We start from the raw sequence: 6,377 nt of genomic DNA, 5'->3' as shown, positions 1-6,377 counted from the left end.
TGCTGGATGGTAACGATAAACAGGGTATTATTAATGCCTCGGTCTACTGGCCATTGTGTACTGCTGTGTGGACTAAAAAAGTGAGGTGATTCATCAACTTGAGAGTGAGTCCAGACTCCAGACACACTCTGACCACCTGGGCCTGGTTGCTCCAAGCCAGTTACTCTTAACCATTTCAATTTCAAGGACCCCCAGTCTGATAAGCATTAGGCCACGGCACGGACCCCCCATTTGATACTTTTTTCATCTCTGTGACCCCAACCTACACTGTAAAATACCCTGTTCATTTGGTTAAAGCTGTACATTCTCAGAGTTACAGACCAGTATGGGCCCATTTGGTTCCTAACTATCCAACATTTTAGCTTGGAACCCCCTCATGGACCCCACGTTGAGAACCAGTGCTCTAGTCCCCTGTTCTGGCACAGGCTGCCTTTGAACTATTGCAACTATAGCTGAGTCAGGGTCACACACACACACACACACACACACACACACACACACACACACACACACACACACACACACACACACACACACACACACACACACACACACACACACACACACACACACACACAGGTGTCCCGAACAGGCGACCCGGGTTTCAATCTGGGTGGTCACACGTGACATGAAGAAACAATCAGACTCTTCTTCTTCAAAGAAGTCTGCCAGAAATCACTGTCACAGAGTAATGAAGAATTACCACCAGTATTTAACACTTAAAACTCTACATTTACTGTATACTTCATTGAGGTAGCAGATCATAGATCTGCTACCTTCAGCTGAAGGTAGCAGATCTAATGTGTTGTGAGCTTGTATAAGTATATGCTGTTTTCACCTATTATGAATGCACAGAAAAGGGATGCTGAGGTTCATTTGGTCAATTAAAGATTTTTCGACATTGTGAAGAAAGTATAATGTCCCATGTCACAAATTAAACAAAGCAGATGTTCAGTATGCAGACATTGCCCAGTCTGTAGTTAAAAAGAGAAAAAGGTTTCCAAAAATACTTTTTGTCAGCTGTTGATGACAGACTTTCTCCAGGGAGGTTCTGACACCTGTGTGCAACAGCCACTCTACCTGAGTAACTCTCAGACGTGTCAGACAACTTTCTACATCGTAAAATCCCATTTGTAACACTGAGAGTGTTAAATTGTCAATTTTGCTGAGTACATCGATACTTCTGTTACTGTCTGTCTTTTTGGTTCTTCTCATCTATGTGTTTATGAAAAGGTGTTCCCTTTCCTGACCATGTCTTCACCCGCTCGGGCTGTTTTTCTTTTTCCATCATGGTTTTTTAGACAGCACAGAGGCCAGCACTGTGTCCCATCTGTTGGTGGCTGATTGTGTGTGTGTGTGTGTGTGTGTGTGTGTGTGTGTGTGTGTGTGTGTGTGTGTGTGTGTGTGTGTGTGTGTGTGTGTGTGTGTGTGTGTGTGTGTGTGTGTGTGTGTGTGTGTGTGTGTGTGTCTGTCTGTCATGTCCTATCTTCAACAGCCAACTGCCAGCTAAGTCAGCTTGCTGCTCTTGTTCAGGTTTGGCCAATGACGTCATTCTTTTGGACCTAGTTATACTGGAATTATATTTGCCAACAAGCTGCTGAATCGCTATAATCTGTTCTTTGTGTCAAGAACGTCAGTAAAAAAAACTGGATAAAATGAGTGTTCATCCATTCAATTCAAGACAGAATCCTGTTAACTGCATCCATGAAGCTACATGTTTATATTATCACCTACCAGAGCAATGTCACATAGCCTAGTAAATACAAAGGTACACACACACACACACACACACACACACACACACACACACACACACACACACACACACACACACACACACACTTTAGAGCAACAGTGTGAAAGGTACACGTTAGTCAAGGGGTAATGAGTTAGCATGTTTGCTCTTGTCGTGCTTCAATTCTCTTCCTGTGTCATTAATGAAGCCTCAATTGGCCTCACAGGCCTCCTATACCATCAGTCTTGCACCTGTCCCATTCTGCTGTACAACCCACACTGGAGTCTCGCAGCTCTCATTCCTAACTCCACTTGTACTTAATGGGTTGTTAATAATGGTTATGACAGAAAGTGTGGGTTATGTCTGCTAAGTTCTAGTGAAGTCACCGATGACTCACAAGGCTTTGGCTGGACACTGTTCAGTGTTTATAATAACAGTGACCAGAGTGTGATCTCTCACATGTACTGCTACCTTTCCCAGTCATTCATTACTTCATTCATTCAGGATGTTCAAGAGATGATTCAAACAAAACATTAGTGCATCAACACATTTAAGTTCCTTCCCTTGTAGTAGGCTGACATCCAAGTGTGAAAAACAGGTGAACTTACGAAAGATCCAAGGCACTCAGCTCAGTTGACTTTTTAGTTAGTGCTTTGTACTGTACAGTGTAGGTGGGACAGCTTAGCTGACCACATAAAAACAGAAAAAATACAAACAGACCGACCTGCAGATAGATAGATAGATAGATAGATAGATAGATAGATAGATAGATAGATAGATAGATAGATAGAGTAGAATCTAGATAGATTAGATAGATCTATCGCAAAATGGCATACAAAAGATCACGAACAAAGATCAGTGGCGACAATTTAGACGTGTTGCTAATATAGGAGGGATCTGCCTTCTGAGAAAACAAAGAAAAGAAAAGAGGTGATAGACTAGAAGCTTTCATTCAAGCATTGGGGGCAGACAGAGGAGTATTGAGGGCAATCGGGGAGGTTTCAGCAGCTTATTATCACATTAGAGGACTGAAACCGTACAGTATGTATCCCACATGGCTACAGCCAGGGGATTAGAAGCATGTGTGAGCAGTAATGAGAACCAGGCAGGCTCACAGTATACTGTGCACTCTGCGCCATGTGAATAAGACATATACTGTGTATGTACCGTATTGTACTGTACTCAGTGGTATAAAGTAACTACAAGTACATTTACTCAACTACTGTACTTAAAGGACAACTTTGTTTTTTTACAACCAAGGTTTATATTTTAGCTTGTAATTAAAGTAAATAAATGATGAGTGTAATTTTTTTTTCATTTACTGCTTTCTATAGTTTTAGCATTTTTTGCGATATTTTATACAGTGGGCGGGGGCATTCTGTCCGGTGGCTAAATATGCCTTTTTTACACAATAAAAAAGGTCTGGCTGTCTGAGATGGCCAGATGTGAGTTATTGGGGGCTAGAAGAGCTACTGTAAATAATAATAAAGAAAACGCTGGGTTAATGTGTTAAAAAAATGCATATTTAGCCACCGGACAGAATGCCCCCGCCCACTGTGAAAACACTGTAAAAAAGATTGTGAAAATTGCTAAAACTATAGAAAGCAGTAAATTTAAAAATGTTAACACTCATCTTTTATTTACTTTAATTACAATCTAAAATATAAACATTGGTTGTAAAAAAACAAAGTTGTCCTTTAAGTACAACTTTGAGGTATTTTGAGGTATTTTCAGTGCTTTTACTTCTACTCCACTACATCTCAGAGACAAATATTGTACTTTTACTCCACTACAATTATTTGAAAACTTTATTTACTACTTACTTTGCAAATATAAATTATTACATTATAAAACATACATTGACCACTTTAGCCCTATTTTATACCTGTAGGCTTTTTGAAGATAGCCGATCTACAAGCTCACAACGCGTCGCATCGCGACGCGTTGTGAGCTTGTAGATCTGCTATTTTCAAACATTTTAGTACTTTTACTTTTGGTACTTTAAGTACATTTTGATACTAATACTTTGGTACTCTTACTCAAGTGCATTTTTAATTCCGGACTTTTACTTGTAACAGAGTACTTCTACATTGCAGTATTTTTTACTTAAGTAAAACATTTGAGTACTTTTTCTACCACTGGCTCCATGTGAATAAGACATGTACGACACGTTGTGAGCTTGTACCATGGATGGGCTATTTTCAAACATCCTAGGTATGAAATAGGGCTTACTGTAGGTGGTTAACTATGTTTTTTAACATAATCATTCAAATACGCAAAGTAACTAGTAACTAAACTTTTCAAATCATTGTAGTGGAGTCTGGAGTGTTTTCCTCTGAGATAAGGTAGAAGTAAAAGTATAAAAAATTGGAAAGATTCAAGTGAAGTAAAGAAAAACAACTCAAAATTGTACTTGAGTACATGTACTCACTTTCCACTGCTGTGTTTGAGTCACTGCAAGGGACCGTGTGAAGGCTCCGGTCATCGGATTCCTATAATCTCTCAGCCTGCCCCTCAGACCATGCCCGGGTGACCCTGAATCCACACATGCATGCACTTACGTGTATTTATGCGCGCACACACACACACACACACACACACACACACACACACACACACACACACACACACACACACACACACACACACACACACACGTTTGCCCACACACGCTGAAATCCCTCAGTGATAATTTATCCATTTTTAACTCTGAGTGTACAAATGTAACCAAATGTACCCTGATCTTACAGCGTAGGCACGCATATACGCACGCGCGCGCGCACGCACGCACGCACGCACGCACGCACGCACGCACGCACACACACACACACACACACACACACACACACACACACACACACACACACACACACACACACACACACACACACACACACACACACACACAGATATGTAACTAATATGTAACTGTGTGTATTGATTGTGAAATTAACACTCAGTATTGTGCAATGTATTCTTCACACACATGCACGCACGAACGCACACGCAAATTTCATTTTTTCCCACCCCTCAGCATGCCTCCTCAGTGTCCTGAGAAAGTTTACGATGCGTATTATGTGTGACGTTGTCCAGGGCCCCTGATGAGAGCTACAGTAGGTGTTTGTGTTTTTGCCTGAGCGTGCCCTATATGAGCGCTATTTAGAGGCCGAACAAAAACAACTCACTCGATCCAAGTAAAAAAAAATATATATATACCGGTTATTAACTATCGGAACAAGCAGAAGGCAGACTGAATGGCATGTGGACAGAATACACAGACAGTATGCATGTGAATGTGTATATATGGGTGTCTGTGTTGTTCTTAATGAATTGTTTTTAATGGCTGTATTTATACCCTATGAAACAATCTTTGTGTAGTCTGTCATTTGTCAAAGTCTGTCTCATGCTCTTTGTCACCCACTCTCAGGCACCATTCTCGGCACCCTCCTTTCTCTGTGTGTGTGTGTGTGTGTGTGTGTGTGTTAGCACATGCACAGAAGGAGAGAAAGTAAGAGACAGACTATAGCTGCAGTTTCAAGTATTTGCATAACAACATGTTCACATTTTACAATCATAGAGCTGAGGCAATGAGGCCATGGCCGTAGCAACGTAATGTTGAGAACCTGTCTTTAATAGTTTCTGAGATGCCATCTCGCGGTCCAGTCCCAGCTTTAGATGAGTTTATGACATCAGCCTTTGTAAGGCTTTCACATTCCTGCCTCCTTTCCCGTTCTCTGTGTGGCAACCTTGGAATCTGCAAAGGCAAACAGAGAGGTCAACGTCCCCGATGTCCCTGTCACATTGTCAACAGGGAAGGAAGGACACTCAGGGAGCTGACGAGTGTGGCTATCAGCTCACATAACCCCAAAATGTACCAACGATTAGTTCCCAAATTGCTCACCCCATTTCCGCTGCCAACATGGGGCACTTGGGACAGTCACTCTCTCAGCTTTGAAGCCAGTAAAACCATGTTATCAGCATCAAAGAGAGCCCTCTTTTGTTACAAATTGGCCCACTTTCTGACAAGTATTGATGGCCCTCAAGACAGATTCCTGAGCTACTTCCTGTTACAGGCTAACGGCCAATCTACACCAGAGAATTTTTGCACACACACACGCATATACGCACACACGCGCTTTTAGATCCAGTCCCATTTTAAAGTCTGCATATGCGGGACTCGCGTATCCGCGCACCTGGTGTAGCCGGTATCACTGATAATCAATTGGATCTAAACAAACGCGCTGTACGCGCCACGCATTCGCACGCTTTGAAAAGTCTGGTGTAGATCGGCCGTAACATGTAACTCTCCATGATGTCACCTATGACATATCTGTTGGTACTCTGGACAGTAGATTGATCTTGGCTGTCCAACTCTAACACAACTCAACACTCTCTGACTGATTTCCTCGTTTTCACTGTTTTACAATTTTGACCTCTTGCCTTTGTGCCCAGAAGAGTGAACCTTAGCCTTTGCCCTTTGACTATTTTACGCAGGTCACGCTGAACCAGCATTAAACTGGACCATTAGAGTGAAGTACAGTGGTGTAATGGTGATTTTTTTCTTCGGCGGAATGTTATTTATATTTTAATGACGTCACATGCACGCGCGCGCCTACATGTGCGCATGCGCACAGAACAGCTG

This window comes from Gymnoscopelus microlampas (assembly GCF_963454915.1).
Source record: "Gymnoscopelus microlampas genome assembly, chromosome: 17".
In the NCBI taxonomy this organism is placed as follows: Eukaryota; Metazoa; Chordata; class Actinopteri; order Myctophiformes; family Myctophidae; genus Gymnoscopelus; species Gymnoscopelus microlampas.
Note: the sequence above shows the minus strand (reverse complement) of the source record.